The 22,057-nt window shown below is 37.2% G+C and overlaps 2 protein-coding genes across 6 annotated transcripts in view; both read left to right on the forward strand.

The window, feature by feature from the left end:
• The window catches only part of LOC113498558 (protein alan shepard), a 106,130-nt gene that overhangs the window by 19,018 nt on the left and 65,055 nt on the right, over positions 1-22,057 (forward strand). The window lies entirely within an intron of this gene.
• Positions 20,500-22,057, forward strand: part of LOC113498564 — a 103,806-nt gene continuing 102,248 nt past the window's right edge. Inside the window, exon 1 of the mRNA XM_026878616.1 lies at positions 20,500-20,889. The gene's annotated coding sequence lies outside the window, so the exon portion shown is untranslated. The remainder of the gene's footprint in view (positions 20,890-22,057) is intronic.

Genomic DNA, 22,057 nt, shown 5'->3' on the forward strand with positions numbered 1-22,057 from the left:
AAGAGGTGATGGTACGCGAGCTGATCGCGTATGACTGTGCTAATGAGAGAAACTGGGTCGGGAAATATTTGAACACGGCTTAGTAGAGCTAATGGTATCAGTACGTACTACATATATTTAGTTTCTGTAGATCAATAACGAATCTGCAAGTTAATTTTTGGTCAATCAATTTCATTGAGTCCAGGATAGAATTTTAACTCTGTTATTATACTGGCAATTGGTCCCATATTTTTATAAAAAATTGGGTCCAAGACGTTCTTTGTCACATAAGTAAGTGGAAATTCGGGGTGCGCAGATATTCAAAGTAAATTGCTTGCTTCCTTGCCAAATTAAATTATTGATCGTAAATATCTAGCTAGCAGACTCTTCGATCAATAGTCAGTAAATCCTTAGCGTGAAGTTCTTAAAAAGATTAACTCAGTGATAGTTTAAAGCGTACATAAGACACACCAAAGAAAGTTTAATTACAAGAGTTGTGAACTGTAACTGGGAGTTAGTGTTGCGACGTTCCGCTGTACACGTAGCATTCAAGTTTGATTTCATTAAATCCTTAGTTTATTAACTATTGGAATTGAGTAAAACTCATCAGAAAACTATGCTTGAAGACGTCATTGATTATCTGGTCTTCAAAAATTCCATCGTTTTCCAAAACTCCACTCACTGGTCATCATACAAAATCAACTCATTTCCCAAAGGTCCAAACATGGCCGTCCATACAATTGTAAATTTATGATACATGCAATAAAAAAAATATTAAAAACAAAAATTCAAACTAAAACGAACTGATTACAATCACACTTCGATTCCCCGAATGGGATAAAGGTGCGGTGATGCAGGCCAGTTCGTCAGACCGTATAAGTCCACAGCGTAGGGGGCGACCCCATTGTCATTGATCGGGTATGATTCTAACACCCTCTAGCTGATGATAATTTCCGAACCGGAACCCTAATAACCTCGGTCTGGGAAGCGAACGGAATGCCTTTCGAACTGCAGTTATATTATCAGTAAATGTTATGACGTTTTGGAAACATCTGTCTGTGATAGCACGGATGGGGGAGAAGAGAAAAATCAGTTATCAAGATATAGTAACAATTAGAAGAGTTATAAATCAACAATTAAGTGAAGGGGTTTTTCTTTTATTAGCTTTTGTGTACTAGAAGATAGAAAAGAAACACGCTATTAACCGTGTACCCGTAAAAATTGTTGATTTTCATTTTCAGAGCAAAACCAAGAAAGTTTTTCATCGAATTTCCTTGTATAACTTAACTGCAAATCAATATAAATAGGGCCAATAATTTGACCTTTCATAATTTATTGAAATATGCTACTCGTTACTAGGATATTGAAATATAACCAGTATTAAATATCTTTAAATACAGTCTCGTGTAGGGAAGGCGAGGCGCACCGCCCGGCGCCCTACGCCCGCACCCACGCAATCCACGAACCACCTACTCCTACGCGATTTGCAATTTATTTATGTACCTATAATCACTAGACCAGTATGTACATGTAATCTAGAATTCCTGGAGAAATGAATAGTGCCTGCAATGCGTGAGTAATGAACGCGGCCTGACTCAGCGAACCAGATACCTAACTGACGGATTACTTACAAATTACAATTTCTCTTTGTGGACGTTCACAATATTCTTTATTGCAGGTAGTCCCCTAGAGACGTATTGTGCCGACTTGATATCTGAAAGGGAACCAAGCTTTTTGTTTTGCGACGTAATAAATAATAATGTGCTTACATAATGTATTTTTCTGACATAACTGGTAGACGTCATCACTATAAGCAAGTGATCATAAATCATTGGTTATACAGATGTGTGGTGTGTGTTCACTTTGTGTGAGAGGAATATTCATTAGTGTAAGACATTTTTTATGTGTAGATAGTAGTTTAGACTTCATATTTTTTGTTATATGACATATTTATATTACACTGGGATCTTCTGGAGGCAGAATTTTTCACGAAGTTTCTTATGATTAAATTATTCTTCAGTTTTGTATGATTATTTGCAATTCTATTCCTTAAGAGAAAAATAAAACTTTATAAAAATAACTATCAAAGCCGTAGTCAAATCAAAATTATTTGCATATTTTTATTCGACGTACCTGAGCGGTGTTTAAAAATATTGCTGTAATTTGAATGTAGTTATTTTTGCGAAACATTAAGTCTTTTATTTAAATGTTCGCACACAGGAGAACGATTTATATTTCGCAGTGGGGAGGGTTTGCAGGGGGCGGTTATCGTTCCAATCGAGACCGCTGATGGATTCGCACTGTCACTAGAGAGATACGACTATTTAATTCGAGTTTGCACACAGTTTTTGTGAGATTTTCCTCCCCCTTCTTTCCAGTTTGTGAGAGCGACGCCGGGGGTTTTGAAATATTAGACTAGAGTAAAATGTTTTCATCAAAACCAATATAGGAATCTAAAGCTGTCCTAAATATATTTTGGCCATTCAATTCAGCTTAAATTTTCTTGTTTAACTCCTTCATGGCAAAAGTTAAAGTGAGTTTAAGTTTTCAGTGCCTACCTAACAAAAAGGGGTATCGAACACAACATGTTATGTCGTTTTTTTGCAGTTTGTTTTCCCCTTGTCGGTCGTAAGTAATTCCCTTATCCTCGAAGAAAAGTTACAGCAGAGGGATCCCTACTTTACACAGGGCTATAGTTTTTTTTCTGTATATTTTGGGAACGTATAATTCTCACTTTACCAAACAGAAAACCCGCTTTTTTTGTTCTCGGCCCTTTTATTGAATTCCGCAGTCGGTAGCTGAAGGAAGTTTGTAGTGTCTGCCCTAACAACATTCTCTGAATTCCACGTTACCTAATGTTATTACAGAAACACGACTGTCACGTCCATTTTTAGTTTTCGTAGGCTTTATTGTTCTGATACATACTACTGAAACTACCGCCGCAAACTAGACCTCAATTTATGTTTTCCAACTTTCAAGTTTCGATGAAAAACATGCATAAAATGTGACATCTATCTTACTCATAATGACTGTTATGAACTGTAAATGTTTTGAATGACGCTTGATTTGTTAAAGGACTCTTAGTTACAGTTTGTCGTGAACAACAGTTTCAAGAAAAATAGAAACTAAAATAGGATCCTTTAGCCAGTTGCAAATGACGTTTTCTTTGTGTTATATCTGTGTCAAACGTTGGAAAGAAAGTCCTTGCGGGTGGCATTGCAACGTGGGTGCATTGTTCTCCCTACACGACTGACTTACCGACTACACGTTTGCGGCGCAAGCAGAGAGACACCGCGGATTAAATACTAATCCACGGATTAAATAGCCTCAACTTGAAGTAGTTAGTACAATGGAAGGTTATTGGCTTCACATCCGTCACAACAATCGGGGAGTCCGCCCACGATGACGTAGCGTGCTCGCGGCAAGCCCGACTTGCAAAAAATCTCAAGTCCTTGAGAGGCATTGCCCTCTACGTCCTACTAGAAACACTCAGTACACATACAGTTAACCACCTCAGATCGTTTGCAACCAGTCTTAATTAATTTGTACGACACCTGTCATTAAATAACTCAATCATTTTTAAAACAGATTTGATTAATAGTTCTTGTTCTTACTAAAGTATATTTTTTGTTCAAGCTACAAGCAGTGAATATTAAGATTATTATTGAAGTACCGCTTTCGCTTACGTCTTGCATTTCCTAGGTTTCTGATTATGACGTATACATAACGTGTTCATCCTTTAGCGCTTCGTTCGGAGAAGCAACAACTATGTTATAAATTCTTAGAAACCAACTTTACAAAGAGCCCTAACAATTTTGAATAAATTGCAATACCATGACATCACTTTAAGATATTAAATTATTACTCGGATAATAATTTTGTGGTCTTATACTACCTGGATAGCAATTTTAATGACGGTTAGGTACTGAATGTTCTTAGAAATAAAACGTGTAGTCCCGTCCACTTGATTCGATTTAAATTGAAGATAATATTATACTTGGTAACGACAGCTGGCTGACCATAGCTAATATAAAATCTACTTATACGTAAGTGCTTAGATGTTATCTAAGAATGAAATGCAGATTTTATTTCGATGAACATTATCTGGAAACCAGTAGTCTCATTTTCTTGATGGTACATCAAGACATTATCTTCCTGAGGTTCCGTACGATCAATCCTCCATCTTCAAAGTCTTTAGTCCAGCATTAATTTAGAAAAAAAATGGGATCCTTTTAGCAGAAATCGTTTGGAAAGAGAGAGCATTTAAATCGTAAGTCATTCAGGAGGGCAGCGTAAACATCGTGGCGTGGGATCTAAAAGCGATTTGTCATCCATCACGAGAGAAGCGGGCCCGCCAAGTGCAGTCCCGTGTCGACTGTGACTCATTAGACAATCGATCCTCGGCAAAAACCGGCAATGTTTCTATTTCTAACGGCGAACATCGCGGTTAATGCGCCTACTGACCGCACTCCACTGGCTATTTGTAGGTCCGACAATATTATCAAACGAACAACTTTAAGACGGACAAAGTTCTTCCTCTTAACGTGATTAAACAAACAACAAACCATATTTGAACACTGGAATATAATTCTTCTAACTCCTCACACTATAAACTTTAACCCTACGCCAGTACACAAGCCACTAAAGAAGTTAATTGCATTACAATTTGAAGGTCATTTCATTGTGAGTATCGTGTAGACACGAAATCTCTTTGTCTATTTTTGCCGCCAGTGAATGACCAACGAATGTCAGCTGTGTTCTTCTAATGTGATGTGAAGTGGTATTTTATAAAAGAGGTTGAAGGTAAAACTAACACGAATAAGATTAAGGAAAAAATTGCACATTGACTTCAAATTAAGAATGAAAGTTATTATTGACATTATGAATTTACTATTTGTACTTAAAATAAGTAGCAACGTTTTTTTTTAATACTATCTACGATTATGTTCCTGAACGAATGGAAGGACGTATCTGTATAAAAGTCTGCGAGGAAAACCTAACAGTTAGGTAGTATATATTATGCTTATAAGACTTTGTTTATTTTTACTTTTTACCAACCTCACAAAACTTCCTAACCCGAACAGGAGCGTAAATTTTTCGCACAATTATCTGGCAATTGGTCAGAGCAATAGCTTTTCGGTTCGATAAGAGAACAAGGGTCGACTTATCAATAACTGTCTAAGTGTTCCTTGAGACCGCGAGCCCGAGCTTCGTTCTCACATGTAAAATGATCTGTCCACCAACTCTTGATACTTGACAGTTCAACGACATGTAAAAGACAAACTTTTTATAAAATTAAATGTATTACACCGTTAATAGTATAGGTAAGTGTGGTTATGAGAAAACGTATCAGGATTTCGAACTCAGAACGGTTGTTGAATTTATTCGACTTAAAGTTCAATTGGCTTTTCATTTTTGTATATTATTTCAATAAGTTCTATTTTACATAAAGAAAAATTACTGCAGCTCTCTTGAGGATTGCAACACTTAAAATTTAATTCAGAAATGCTCTATTTTCATTTATGTTTAACTCAAATCTGTCTCTCTGTTCAAGTTTAAGACTTAAAAATAATTAACTTTATAACAAGTGTTATTTTTCTACGTAATAAATATTTATTAAGCTTGCCAAGTGAGTGGCACGAATCATCAAAAAACTTATAAACGACAAAACTAATTAGGTAATTACTATTGTACTAATTGAGTCTTTAAAACTAGAATAATACTTTAGATTCTTGAACTCAACAATAATGATTGCTTTATGTAAAAAATAATCTTCTTTTTAAACTTTAAAATCATGCGAAGCAAAGCTCATTAAATAAAAACCGAGCTTACATGTGCACACAGAATTGATACCTCAAAAATACAACCGCAAAAAAAAGACATGTTGACTTGAGACTATTCGCTAGCTACTGAAAAAGTATTATGCCATACATTCTAGAAGACTGAAAAACATTATTAGGTCAATAAAAGATGTATTTATCCTCTAATTGACGGTAAACATTATAAACTTGTTCATCACTTATCCTTCATAATTATCTCCTTGCTTAGACACTTCACCAAAACAACCTATTTTATAATTCTCCTTGTGTTTCTAAGACAACACTTCTAAGCTGAGTGTGCTACTCGATAAGTGAGACACCACTCTGACTGCATGAGAGCAAATGTGCCGTCATTTGAGATGACACACTCAAGTACAGACAGCTAAACAATACACAAAACCCCAATAAATATACTCTAAACTTCAATTTAAATAACAATCACACTTTTAGGAGACAACGTGATCATTTAAGAGAGAAAATGATTTTTGGATGTACTTTTATTTAAATGTAGTTTTGGCGTTGTCTGTACATGGTATGGTTACATATGAGACATACATTCGTATTTAAGCAAAGGCCTCACAGGTCTCCGGAGCGAACGATGGAGGAGGATAATGTCATAATCCAGGCTTGGCAGGCAGATTGGTAGTCGGTAGTATGATGTAGTCGGAGTTAGGGCGGATCTTGCTATCCATCCATTTGCGATAATCCCGTAGTTCTGCGTCAGCCACAGGGAAAGATGGGGTGACCGCCTCTTAGATGTATGAGCTCGGTATATACTGTTTACTGTTTAACAAGAACATGTGGTTAATATGAGTATATTAGTTCATATTGAATGTCTTAGTATAATATGTGCAAAAATGTCTTATTTAGAAAATTTGAAGTTAAATGACGAAATATTGTGGTATAGAAGGGAAATCTTTTGTGAAAAAATAAATGTTTTGAGAAATATCTGAAAAAAGTGTCACTTCGGCAATTTTCCGTTAGTGGCAAAACTAGAACATAATGTCCCCATATTTTGTACTGCACTTAATTAATCTAAAGCTTAATGGGTCAACTTAATAATATGCTACAACTTGATTTATTTCGTGTATAATTTCAAAGATATAATCACAACTAGGAAATTAAAAACGAATTAGTTTAGTGCCTAACCCTCGATTAGTCAGACAAAAACCGATCGGGGATTTCCAAGTGTAGGTACCTAGTTGTTATAGGTAGAGAGGTAGCTATAGATATTTGTACTGTTGTTCGGATTGCTATCCAATCGATACAAGACAAATAATAAAAGTACAGAGCGTATATGAAGTCGTCGGCACTCTGCAACCTGTACTCACCGTCTTTTATTTACCAAGAAAATGCGGACGAAATATTTCCATTCAAGTTTTTTAAGTTCCTCTTGGAAGTTCTCGGTTCTCTTGAATCCTCCTCATAGTGTCATGCGGCTCTTTGTTCGTACACAATAGGTCCGTGGCTGCATGTGTAGAATTGCGCAGACCGACCAACTCATTGCATCGAGGATATTTGTCATGAGAACGCCTAGTCGCCTACCGCGGCCTGCGACATACGTACCGCTATTCATTTTCCTACCTATTCAACTGGAAACTCATTTGAAGTTAGCCTTTTTTGTTATGTTTCATAACGGGAGAAAACTTTGTAACTTTGTTGCGTACAAGATGCTCTTCAAATAATCGTGCTTTGTTAGAGTAATCTATTGTCATATGACATGCTAGAACTGGGGTTATAGTTTCTGGTTTCACACTGTAAATGCTTTAGGAAACAGACTCAAACCTATATCTAATATATAAAATTCCCGTGTCACGATGTTAGTTACCGTACTCCTCCGAAACGGTTCGACCGATTTTAATGAAATTTTGTATACATATTGGATAGGTCTGAGAATAGAACAACATCTATTTTTCATACCCTTAAGTGACAAGGGTTGCCCACACTAAAATTTATTGTTTTATTTTTTGGACGAATTTTTTTGTTTTTACTTTTTTTATAATGAAGCATTAAAAATACATATATACAACTACAAAAAAAAAATATTCGGCAAAACAACGTTTGCTGGGTCAGCTAGTTATAGTATATTTTTTTCTCAGGAATATGTATCGAAGAGTCCGTCTTTGACACATGTTCCTGAGAGTTCCTGTCTTCATTAATCATGAAAAACAGCAAACTAGGAAAAAACATGTTGATTTAAAGTTAAATGTTACATCCTAAAGGTAATTAATACGAACTATAGTTACTAGTTCATAAAGAAGTCAATTATCCTCTATAATAGTAGCAATGTTTCTAATACTTTAAAAATATTAACAAAAATGATTCCTCTTACTTTTCCTGCTATTTTCCACTGACAAGTAAACGAGAATATTTTGGAATTCGGAATGCAGTTCCATAAGCAATGCAGTTAAGATATCCTTAATAACTGTATTATTGGCACCGCAATGTCATTGGACATTCTGAAGATGAGTATTTAGGACGGCTGCGGCGTCCTAACTATGTTTTCGCTGGCTAAGGGTATGTCTAGATAAATTTTCTAGATAAATGTCTGTTGGAGAGCCGACTCGGGCTGTTTCAGATAAGCTGTACAGGCATGCAACCTGCTAAATATGTGTGCGATAAATCAGTGAATAGAAAACAAAGGACGGCTGTATCTACTAAATTATCGCCTAGTTTAACAAACCGACGATGTTCTTAGTTAGGAAGATAGCTTTATGGCAACTTTCTAAAGGTATTTCTTTTTAATACATGACGTGTAATGTTGACGATTTTGACTACACGTAATGGCTAAGCGGAATCTCAAAAGGGTCGCACCTGTTGACATCGAGTGGGTAAAGCAAAACGAGTCGAGCCTGAATAATGTGATGCATTGCTCGGTATCGCGGCGGACAACTGTGTGATCCGTTGAATTTTATCGTTTTATACCGTGCCATGCCACAGTGCCACAATTGGCTTTACCGCATTTTAATTGATGTCGTCATCAAGAGGTCAGAATATTCACATACCTACCGTTGACATTGTGTTAGGTAATAGCTGATGTAGCGCGGGAGCCAAGTAGGTAAGTCCGCTGCTGAGGGCCCATCGAGTATTGGTCCTTGAGACGAGCGCCCTGCAGCCGAGACTCTCCACGTACGTAGGTACCTCCGACGCTTTGTAATCACCATTCTCCACCTATCGCCTTTGAATCAACGCTATTGTTAATATACACCTACAAAAGATATCGTTTGATATTGTAATGCAGCATCCACCAGATACATGGAATATTTAAATTATCGCACTTTTTTCGTGACTAGGTATACTGTTTCGATTGGCGATTAACGAAACATGAATACATTGATTCCCCGTCTTGAATAAATGAATAATAACTCATTTGGAGATTACTATAATTTATACGCAGAATAAACAATTTGTTTTATTCATGCTTCACAGACATTCCGTAAAAAGTAGGTTATGTTTTAAGAAGGTAGACGGTTTAACAGTTTTAGAATGAGTTTCAATACACGAGCTTGACAAAAGCTCAGTTAATTAAATGCTTGCCAAGTTAATTGAAAGTCGGCTGTACCGATGCGTGTGAACACTGTGAACCTAGGGCAGCTCGATTTGAGATCTAGTGCACGAGTCCGCACAGGACATGACGTCATTAGTGCGACGTGCGCAGACATCCTAGTATCTTGATGCAATCAATTACCATTTATTGCAATACCTAGTGTATGCTCGGAGTCTCGGTGGGTCGTATAGGGTCGCCGGCCGTCGGCAACACTCCATTGTCTTTGATTAGGCTTCCCGCCACTTTATTACGCTATCATTGCGAGACTAAATAATTGAATTGTATCTGTCATGTTGCGAACATGAGAAATTGGTTTTTGACATCGGTATCCAAGAAGATGTAATATAATTATGGTTGTTAGCTACACGACCAGTAGGAACCTGGGGTCTGGCTACTAACAGTAATTGCGTTTCCAACTTCACTCAATCTAAATATAGAGCCAATTATCCTGCAGAGTTTTACGAATGCTCAACAAAGAAGGAGCAACTTAGAATGGACTAACCACAAACTACATCGCGAGATTCAAACTTAGCAAAGGGAAAGTAAACCGACTTGTTTGTAGTTAAACTTTAAATTGCATTTTAAATTTTGCTCATTAACATTACACTTACTTATTCAAAGGAACACTTGAGATTTTTTGTAGAATTTTCTAAATCAGCGAATAACTAAGTTGCCAGCTACCACCGCCGTGTCTTTTAAATTAAACAAGTGTTTGAATATAAACGCTTTAGTGTAGGTACACTACATAATTCAAAACACGTTCGGGTGTCTCATTACGGTGGTCATGATGTGAGGCGAGCCCGCTAAACAGGCATTACGCAAGTTCCATGTTTACGAGAAGTAACGCCTAACAGAATCATAGGAATGTCTTAACAGTTCATGCAAAAAGCCAGTTTTAACGGTACTGAAACATATCTATCGCCGATTGGTGTCTGGTCTAGCCATTGCAAGTCTCGCATGTGATCTAATTGTGGCATGCGGCCGCTGACGTAACGGACTTTAGAGCCGGTTGAGTGACCGCATCGCATGCTACCAAACGGCATCCCGAACGAACTAAATCGTCTTCATTTATTACTAGCCGCAGATCGTCAAGGCAATCCTCTTAATTTTGCAACATAACACGGGATGGCTTGCCTACTGCACACGCATAGAAATAGAATTACGAGATGCGGTTTACTAGCGATATTCAGCTATACAAAACGACCTTGACGTACCCACGTCTGCTATTTTTTTTGGTGTTTGTGTAGTCTACGCATGCACAACAATACACGTGAATATTTGTGCTGTAAACATTTACCCAAGGTTTTGTTTGGAATCTTTTATTTCTTTTGATTTTCAATCATCTTTTCAATTCCAAATAAAATGTTTCGATAAGATTTATTATAGACTGGGAGTCGTCGTAGCTAAGGGTCGTTTCCTCCTCGTGGTATCATTTTCTCATTAACCATCTTCCTCCATTCGGTCGGCGGGTAAACGAACTGAGGAGAAAGGTTGGTGTGAGTGCGGATTTAGTCGGATCAACACCTTCCGCGTCCCTTATTTTCTGACTTTCGTCTTCCAGATTCGCTCACAGTTAGTCTCGTTGAGATTTACAAGATTTTGGTGGTTCTAGTAAGATTGTATGTAGATGGTTTTGATTCGTAGTTGTGGTATCGAGTAATGCGTTCAAGATCGAGGCTCCGCGCAGCTTCGTGGAATCGTGAGTGCATCTGCACATAATTTACAATGTTAATGTTGCGTGCTTTTGCTTTGAAAATACATTAAACAGCCAATATGGAGCTAGAGAAAATTACTTTATTAATGATTGGGTTTTTTAATCGTATAATGATACATGTAAGGCGTGCAGCATTTTTGTTGCTGTCCTTATGCGTTTTAATATGGTGATAACTCAATAAAACGAGCATCGAATGTTTTGCGGGGACTTTGTTTGTTCTATAGACTGCAATACTTTTTTTTAAATAACACCATTGCGGCAAACTGGTGCCACATAACTTACCTTATAATATGAGCTATATTTATTATATTGAGTAGACTAAAGTCGCTGCCGTGAAGTGATTCATATTCGTCAGTTTTTCGCTTTCCCAGACCTAATATAATTTCCTTCCGTCCTTAGATCCGAAGCTAAAGCGACCCAGGGTTAATCTTAACTGAGTTAGAAGTTGCGAGTGCACTGCGCTGATACGGACCTTTGATATTATTGCACTTTACGCTTTACTAAATGTAGCGCTAGCAACATAAAATATTCTAGTTGCAGACGGAAATGTTAGATGTGCGACATCAATTTAGACAAAAACGTTAGCGGTGCAAAACGTGTCGCGTTCGGTTATAAAATGCGTCGGCTTTATATCAAAGAGAAAACTTTATGAATGCTACTGACGTGCAATGTACGGCTAAATAAATTCAGGACAAAAAATACATGACCAAGTTCCATTTGTATAAGGAAAACAATAGTCACTCCTTTGATGTGACAATAATAATACTAACTTACTTCCAACATTAATTTACCAAGAATGTAAGTAAAGCAGAGCAGATTATAAAATCGATAAACGCCAGAAGCAATAAGTATTAGCGGTAAGGGTATAAGTTTCTTCATTTATTTTCCAACTTTCCTGTACTCGTAGGTAATAGCTATTACGTTTCTAGTAAAACACTAGCTTTGTGCCCACATTACCGTGCAACTACAGAAATCCAAGTGAGCGCTAATAAGATACATAGATGCAAGTGGGCGCACGTTCCATTTTAGCTGGGTACCGCTACCGCGAGCTCGACAAGGGTTCCAAGAAAAACGCCAACTCGTTTACTCCTTCCGTTCCACCTTCTTAGATGAACTGAGGAATGCGAAGCGAAATTACTGTTGTTAGAATGTTTTTACTTTAGCTTGGTTCACTCCGCTTGCCGGTTTTCTGCTAAAAGCTTAGGAAAAGGCCCGCTTTCATCCCAAACGACACTACGTAACACAATGTTCAAGTTCGGTGTTTTATCAAAGGCTTCATCTATTTATACCTCATAAATTTCAACTTGCGTCTTACACATAAGAGGTGAATTTAATCTCTTATCTCATTTAATCTTCAAGTTAGGAACTTTGAAGTCTGCAAACTATTTCCTCGGATGGAATGTTGTCACAGAGACGCTGTGGTCGCTTAAGTTAACACACACGTGTACACACATTTATGATTAAAAGAAGACTTAGAGAGGAGAGTTTGAAATTAAATTTGAACAAACTTATACTTCTTGCTTCTTTTGCTTCGTATGAAGCTATTACATTTTAAAGTATATTTTAAGTAATAAAAGTGACGGTATTAGTTTTATGACCTACATAGCAAGAATATCAATGAGATATCTGAAATGCTTAAGAATAAAGACTTACGTAATAGTTTTTTATCACTGAGGTTCCTGTCTGCTCATCCATCCGCCCGTCTGTCACCAGGATGTATAGAATTAACTGCAATATCTAGATAGTTGAAATTATAATAGGGGTGATGTTTTTTAAGCAACGATGTTAAGTACCGTTTATCGTTGCAAATTATTTTTTCTTCAGCTTATCTGTACGGAACCGTATGTGCCACAACTCCAACTCGCACTTGACCACTTTCATTCTTAAACACAGGAAGAATAAATAGACTTTATTTTAAAATATTTTCAGTAGAAGATTACCTAAATCTATTAGAACAACATAAATACTTGTATTAAACTTCTGAGAAAGTTTCGAATTGTTTGTCATCCGTACGGAATTCACAGGTCCTGCCTTAAGGCTTATCGGCGCCTAAAACTTTGCCAAATTTAGATAGTTTAAAAGTTACCGGTGAAACGTTCATTACTAGATAACGTTTTGTACAAATATTTTACTAGCTTAGTCATTCCGCTGTCTTAGGAAGGAGTTTGTTTCTTGATTCAGGTACTTTTTTGGCTCATTCCGGCGAGTGGACTGCCGATACAAACCTGATTGTTTAATTATTTTGTTTGTCAGACTATCGAGTAAATGTAGACTGGGATGACCAATTTTAAAGTTCGTGGTATTCAGTAAATACATATTAATAAATAGGACTTTAATTTTATTTAATATATTATTAAAATCGACCACATAGAGTCAATTTAATATGACGCACTTTTTCACGGGTTATGAGATACAGCCTGCATGGTCGCACACATACGAATAGACAGACAAAAGACGGTGCATCAGTAGTGTTGCTTGGTTGAAAAAAAATGTAATAACCAACTAACTAAACACAAATATCTTCTATCTAATTAAAAGAAGGGTTCATTTATGCAGTAATATCCAATCAGTTAATAGTTACTATCACCAAAAGGTCCGTTAACAAAGTATGTTGTTAAAACCACAGTCCAACAATAATATTTTTTCCTTAAATATACATTTAATTACTACCAGCTCCTTTGTGGACTATGCTCTTAACGAGATAACAATTTATCTGTTATTGAATATAATATTTACAACGTTTGCTTATAATCAAGATAATGATTCGAATGATACAGACAACGAACTTGGAGTTATTGATAAAGTAAAGTCATTATTGTTATCAACTATTATCATCTTAATAACGAATACCGCAGATGTTTTCCGAGAAGTTCTGGCTGTATCGTGATGACGTCAGAGGTGGCTTTGATTAAACTTTGATAGGTATTTAATAGGTGAATAGGTATAGATCGATGACGGAGTTGCGTATAATGTAGTACATTTATCCCCACCTCCTGCAGATTAATAAATTTCAATCTTTTCGTACTTTTTATAAGGTCTATTTTCCAACAAAACTGGCGTATACTAACCTACCTGACATACATGCATGTTGAAAAATAGGAGCTTCATACACACGTAAATTTTTGATATTGCCATCAAATAATTACTAAAATACTAGTTAAAATAATGTTAATTTACCAACATCATCATTCACAGCCTGTGTCGCTCCAATGTTCGACACGTATATCCTGCTATTACGGATGCTCCATAACAGAATTAAAATGAAATTCTGCTAACCGTTATGATCAATATTGTTACTGGGCAAACGTAACAGCTGTCATCATGCAACAGCTGTTTAGGGTACCTTTGTCCCCGTTATTTTTACTCCCTATATACTCTCACCCACGAATAAAGGGTTTACTACCAACCCGTTAGTATTCAGCCGTCCAATATTTGCTAACCTAGTGTTTGCAGTATCATAAATTGAAACACTATCGAAATTGATCAAATAAATTAGTTCATATCGGAATGGGCCATAACAATTCATGGAATCTGTATCAATTACGTCATATTTGTCTATATTGATGAATGCCTAGTTTGTATCTTATTTATAGTTCAAATAATGTTTTGATTGTGATTATGTTCTCTCAAGTTCAACAGGTATTTCGTAACGCAGTTCAATTACTAGAACACTTTATATATTTACAACTCTTCGGAGTTTTGGGTACTACTGAGCTTGATAGCTACAATACGTTTTATTAATCTCGTTCTGCACAAATAATTATCTTGTTATCCAAGCCACTATCGGCAGTTGACATTCGGTCAGAGATTAAAATGATATAAAGATAAAAATCTCAGTTCGGTTCAGACAACTCTATTATGGACTCGACTTTAATATTTAATCAATACCTGACTTTGTAAACCGATTTTAGAATCTGCCAAAATAGAAAACGACTCGCTTTTGTATCGTAACCGATGCAAAATTAACAAACGTCTAGACACGCCAAATGCGTCAGGAATTCCATCATTATACCATGTACTGCATACAGCCGATACTGCAGTACCGTACATTAATAAATAAATAACTGATGAGTTATTGTTGCGTTGCAATAAAACGTTATCTGAAGCACAACAGTGGTATTTATAAAGTTGTATAAATATCCCTTTTACAGCTCAATAAAATGACTACCTCTTATTCGTTGGGTCATTCCACCATGTTTGGTGTATTTAAGTAAATAATAAAATCGTAAAGGCTGTGTCCGTAACAGTATGAGGTGTGGAAAAGGGTGTTTTGGTAATGTTTTGATGTTTTCGTTATTGTCACAAAAGATTGTTCTTTCGCGAACTGATAAAATTAGTTTTGTATGTTTTTCTACGGTAATAGCCTGCTGAATTGGCTGGACGTTGGTGTATCTCGCTCTTTCTATAAAGTCCTCTTTCATACCGTAATTCGTATTTATTGTTTCGTGTATGTAACGACAAAGTACTGATTATAATGCAAATTTCCATAAATTAGGTCAGGTCACAGTGTGTGCAGATTGATGATTGAAAAACCAATTTCAAAATATCGAATTTATTGACAAACAGTACAGCTGTGAATTTCTCCATTCGCCAATATTCCAACACATTTCTGTCAAATGCGGCAAAAAATAGTCACGAATATTTTGTTGATGGGCAGAATCAAATTCACAGATGGTCCACGGGCAGTATTGAATGAAAACGTTCTACTTGAAGTCAATTTCACCTCAATAAAAGCCTGTTCAAGCCCACTTTAATATAAACGGGAAAATATTCCCTAATTCACTTACCTGAAGAATAAACATTTTTGGGGAAAGAAATGTAGGGAGAGATTTGATCAAGTTATTGGGCACTTATGAGTAGACATAACATATCTTCAAAATTACTATTGTAAGAGATTTAAGTATCCTGAAAATTTGCGGGTTTATTTTTGTGGTTTTTCGTTCTAGTGCAATAAGTGCAAGTAGGAAAATTGTTTTGCGAAATATAGGTAAACATGTAAGGATAGATGTAGCTGCCTATTCCGGGTACAAAAAGCCGGGTCTCGGTGGCGGGCGTCGTGGCGCGTCGCCCGCCCTGTCACTACCAGCTCTAGATTATATCGCGAAATCCAATTTCGTGGTTTTGTTATCGCTCTCGCAGGAAATTCACTAGATTATTTTCTTCTAATGAAATTTAAGTTTCCTTAAATGTGATGAAAATTTTAGGGAATACGGAAACTCAGCTCTGTCCGTAAAAGTTGACGGAAGACCTCGCCATTCGTTCAAATTTTTAATGATACATGTTATTTTCTCGGGACACGTTTTGAGACACGAATTTGTTATTTTCTTTTACCGAAGTGTCTGTTACAACTGTAGGGTGGCTTTATACCTGCCGTCGACAAATTAGTCATGCAAAGCTTACCTTGGCAAGAAATAAAAATAGAACGTTCAAGAATTCAGGTTTCGCTAAGTAGATTTATTATTGGATAAAGTTGTACGAGTTAGTAATAATATTTGAGAAATGAACGTAATGTCAACGACGGCATGCTACCCCGGCTTTGGCCAAGATAAATGAGCAAACATAATGCAGCGAATCGTAAACTTTAATAGAAATAACAAAAGTATGCCTATTAAAAGCGCAACAATTTATTTTCTTCTAGTTTTTATTATAAAATGATAGTTGGATTTGATAATATCAATCGTAAGTTTATACAAGGAGTGTAGGGTAAAACCGCAAATAAACATATCAGGTTAACGTACTTTTAATGATACGACTACATATGAAGCGCCTTATAAAAGAGTTAATTCAATAAATTATAAATAACCATGACAATTAAAAATCCGATTTAAATACGTACCTTTAAATTTCATTTCGACTCGCTTATAGTTTAGCGTTAATACACGTCTTTAAAATGTAAAGGTGTAAAAAAATTAAGATAAAATCACATATTGCACGTAAAAATGTAATACAAAACTTAATGCATAATTTAACCCCCAGCCTTGCGGACCTTGCGGTTACAAAGCAAGCGTCATTCTTCTACGGATTAAAATGAGTTACTTTGTTGCTTTACCTGCATATTATCGTAGAACGTAGTACGTGCCTTTACGAAGTCTCAGAGAGCGTTTGCCGCCATCCATCGGAATATCGCTACGAAATTTAAAAAACGTATTCCACGTTTTATCGCAAACTGAATACGGTATCTGTCTTATTATATAAATCTGTATAGTCCATCAGAGTGTTTTCCAAAAATTATTAAATACGTTTTAAATAGCAAAGAAGATAAGAAGCACTTAAGTTTGGTAGTTGGCTAAAATCATCACTCACTAGTAAAAAGCGTACTGGTAAGTGACGTCACATAAGGTTTAAAATCACTGAATCCCATTCATTTTATGTTCACGATATAAAAGCAAAAATATGTATCCAATATTATTTGGAAATCTGTTTGAGTGAATAAACAGATTTTAATACCCTATAGCGGCAATACAACCTTAACAACTTAATTTAATTAACATCGTCTTAATTAAGTATTAAGTGCACGGTCATGGCTATAGCATGCGCGACGCGTGTTTATTTCACAAAAACATTTATTTCGACGATTATGGCAATATGAGTCGTGTTAATTATATTGGGTGTGGATGGAATCACACCATTTAATGGTATAAGGCGTGCATGCAAAAAGGTTGAATGTCAGAATGACCAGTGCAACGGCCCTATGACCTTATACTATGCGAGGTTAGACTTTAAAAGGTACGCAGACCTATTGGTTATTTACTATTGTTGAAATATCATACTTAAATATTTGCAAAATTCGTTACTAAGACCAAGCAACTTAGTATCCATTCTCTTTATATGAAACATGGATAAAACAGAATACTAAAAATATAGACGTTTCGCATCAAATATGTGTGGAAAAAAGCAAATTGTTCGCTAGCGAGCTGTATCATATTATTTTTCTCGGCCTCGTAAATTCAAAATCTAAATAGCGAGAGTTTGTTGGTCCATGTATCTTGTAACGAAATTTATTCAAAAGGATCAGTTTGGGACATCCCCAGACCATCTAGTATATCAAAAGTCTCATGTTTTGGTGTGCCTCTTAGTAGTTAACACTTTATGCCAACGTTCAAGTAATGCAAGAGATTTAGAATATAAAAATGTCCAAATCTGTTTTAAAGTTCCGTTATTAAGAGCAATTGCCTTTGATAATCACTTTAAACAGGTTAATGTCGAGGCCAATACAGGCTCTACATACTAATAATATGCATCAAATAGCTTGCATCCTATAAGTAGGTTTTCAAAATGTATAATTTGTCAAATAGGACCATAGTATGCTTTCAAATTTGAAACACAGAAAATATATTTTTTTCTAAATGCCCCGAATGATAACTTGGTACTGAAATAGTTTTTGTTTAAAACGTTGTACAATTTCTTGTTATTATCGACCTGTCTGCTTGTGTCTGATCTGGCCAAACGATACAGCATGTTCAATGCGAAACAAATTAATTACTCGCGTTTTCTCTATCGAAAAATATTTCAAATTCAATGAAATAGGGCGGTCAGTTACATGCTGTATAATGAAAATTGGTTATTATAAAAATATTAACTAAACCTAAGGCAGGCACACTAGTAGTTGTAACAAGCATAATAAAGTCATAAGCACAGACTTTGTTACCTTGCATGTCAGACTCTCTACAATCTACATTTCCATATTGTAAATATGACCATTCGAGCCTCGTACACAGTTACAAACTTTTGGAAATCATGCCTTTATAATGATAACATCGCTACAGAGGAAACGGCGATGCTCCGTAATGATGTCATTTTGTTACTGATAATGCCATAACTAGACAGTAAATAACTGCAACGTGCCATCCTTGTGATAAATGCGTATTTTATCAAATGTTTTATTAATATTGTTTCATGATAACATACCAATGCTTTTAATAAACATTTATCTTACCATTAATCGATAAAAGAACACTTTCCATTTATTTACAATTAAATTTTATGACAAGCAATTTAGAATTAATTATTGGTTTTATTAAAGAATAAGGGTTAAAGTATATGGTAGGTGGCCTATATCACGAGCACGAGGTTATAAAAGGTGGTTTTATACTTTTATGCGATGAATCGCTTCACTATTAACGCGATGGTGAGGCAATATCTCTGTGTATTGCAAAAGAATAAAAAGGGGAAATAAAGTAACTTGTATGGCGGGTCGGTTGCAAGATGCAGAAATCTGTGCGGCGGGCGTGGGCGTGGGTGAACCGGTCTAGACAAGATGAACTTTAAGGATCCGACAAAACAAAAATAAAAGTTCGCTATATCGCGACACCGAGCCGGGGACGCTGGCCTTAATGTCTGATTTTAGTCGCGGCTTGATTTACTGGGATTTACTCAGCATTACTTATGAATTTATAGAGAACACTTGAGAAGTAGGCTCGTATGTTTACAGCGAACCTACTAAGCCGCCCAACAGTTTGCAAAATTGCTTGGTTCCATTCTAAAGTGCAGAGAACGAACGCACATCCTCGGTGAAAATTTCGACAAATCGACATCTGACTAGTGATTTCCATGTTCATCAAGTCCTTGAAAGTTATTCTCGTGTACTATCATTAAACTAGGTTTATTGCCTAACATGATCCGTAGAAGTATCGTTTCGACTCGGCTTATTCCGAAAAAGGAAAACCGCATAAACAAAATATGGTTGGATTTGATGTGAGTACAATATTCGCTTACTAGTATTACGGTTGTATATCTTATTTTCCTCAATCATGTTAGAGACAACGTTGTAAAAATACGCTTTTGTCAGCGATGCTTGAAATGTTTCAGTCGAATACAAAAAAAGGTTTCAGCTAATCTGAAATAGTAAAAGCTACATCAGATTTTTGCTATAGATTTTTGTCGTCGTAATGTGTAAGATACTAAAACTACCATTATTTCATACGACAAAGTAGCTGTCTTAATCGCTGGTACAAATGCAATTTAATTTAATGAGAATTTTCTAAGTCACAATGAACTTTGTCGGAGTTTATTGTGAACTCCCGAGTGAAAACCACTAATTTACCTCGAGTGGACACAATTGGAAGAAAACACAAGAGAGGGCGTCGCGCCGGATTAGATTAGCGCAGATAAGATTAGTGGCATCGCAAGCGCGCGATGCACCGCGGTGCCTCCGTCTGCCATGTGAACCTGCTAATTGCGAACTCCTCCCACTGCGACCCAACGCACCGACCGTCACAATTACTGTGCCACTGACTCAACACGACCATATGGACGGTTTAAATGCCACTCACAGAGCATCATTGTGTCAGAGATAGAAGCTGCGATGTATTATCATTTTCACAGTTCAGGCGGTGTAGGAAAATTGCAGATTTGCTAGGCTCTGCGAACACCGGCGGTTGCGAGACGCGGACAGGAGTTTCACGGGCTGGACTCGGGCGGGGCTGCACCCTAATGCAATGATTCATATTATTCGGTTTGCGGGCGAGTTGAACGTCTTCCATTATTGTCATTCATCGGAGGAAGTGGGCGGCGAGGGGCGGCGCGGGTGCCGGCGGTAGCCCCCCGCTCGACTCTCAGTCGCTCGCCGACACTCTCGCCGCCAGCACGCGAGAGCCGCGATGCACGTTGCCTTCGCTTGACGCATTCAGTATCGGTCCGCGTGTGTGTGCCACTGTGCCCTCTCCGTGATCCGAGATCGAAGCTCGTTTGTATCGCGTGCAGTGTAGCCGCAGCCAGTGCGCCTCTTCGGATCTTAGGGTCCGAGTGCAGCGAGCAGTCAGTGAGCAGTGGACAGCAGCACGCGACAGCCGACGGCTCAGCTGACCGGCACGCCTGCCTGCGAACGCACGGTGAGTGCGATCGATCACTGCATGCACGCGCTCGACATCACTTTGTGTCTATTTCGAGTCGCTCGCGAAACAGCTCCCGATAGTTCGCATGTACGCATCTCGCACATCACCCGCCGACAGCTGCCAAACGTTGATGGTTTTGCTGAGGAATAACGACTTGTGTCAAGTGTCGTCGCGCTGCCGCCGCGCTGGGGCAGCGAGCGTGTTGATAAACAGTGTCGGTTTACTGCGAAAATGGGTAACGAATCGAGGTGCTACGTTCGTCCGTGGAATATCGTTTTAAGTTACAAGTTGACTCGTTTGTCTTCTGTAATGAGGTGAATTGATTGCGTTCTGGAAACATTAAATACGGGCTTCATCAAGGATCTTGGTCTCATGTGGTGCATTAGTCAAGTGAGTCGGCAGTGGCGAGTGCGGTCGCGGCTCCAATGACTTCCCGTCGCGCTGCACTCTTGCGCAAAACGCATGTCTAGCGGCCTCGGCCAGTCGGCCCGCCCCACGACGCCGTCTGACCCCCACTACCACCGCAACATGTCACCATATACCAATATTTCGCTAATGAAAATATTTATTGATCGCAGAGAATATCTGTTCATGTCGAGACTAACTAATTAGATTTGCAAGCAGCCCTCGCACGTATGATTGCGTATTAACTTTAATAACTAAAATGTCATAAAAATGTAACAATGTCGCTATGATCGATTGTACAATACAACTAAACAATGAAAACTGTAGGAGAAATATTATTACGTACCTGCTACAGTACAGGTATTCGTTCAAAACTTGTTATCTCTTATCAATCTGCTCTTGCGAAGGTCGCGCTGATATACTGATTCCGGTAGTCACCACTCTCGACACCGCCGTCACTAGAGAAAGTTTTCATGACATTTATTCTGATTGAACATAAGTACTGCCTAGTACGTATGTACATGGGTGTTTTACTGACAAACATGAAACTAGTTGTTAATTTCCGTATAGGCTAACTTGTCACCATAATGTCATTTAATCAGCCGATGATATCCTCATACAAGCATTATATAAAATTATCGTCAATTATCCCAACAAAATATTTAGTACCCATTAAATTAAATGTTATTTTAGGGTTACCAATAAAAGTTAGTGATAGCGAAACAAAATTTTTAATTTTTCTACTTAACACTTAATTTTA

Source organism: Trichoplusia ni, chromosome 11 (genome assembly GCF_003590095.1).
Source record: "Trichoplusia ni isolate ovarian cell line Hi5 chromosome 11, tn1, whole genome shotgun sequence".
Taxonomy (NCBI): Eukaryota; Metazoa; Arthropoda; class Insecta; order Lepidoptera; family Noctuidae; genus Trichoplusia; species Trichoplusia ni.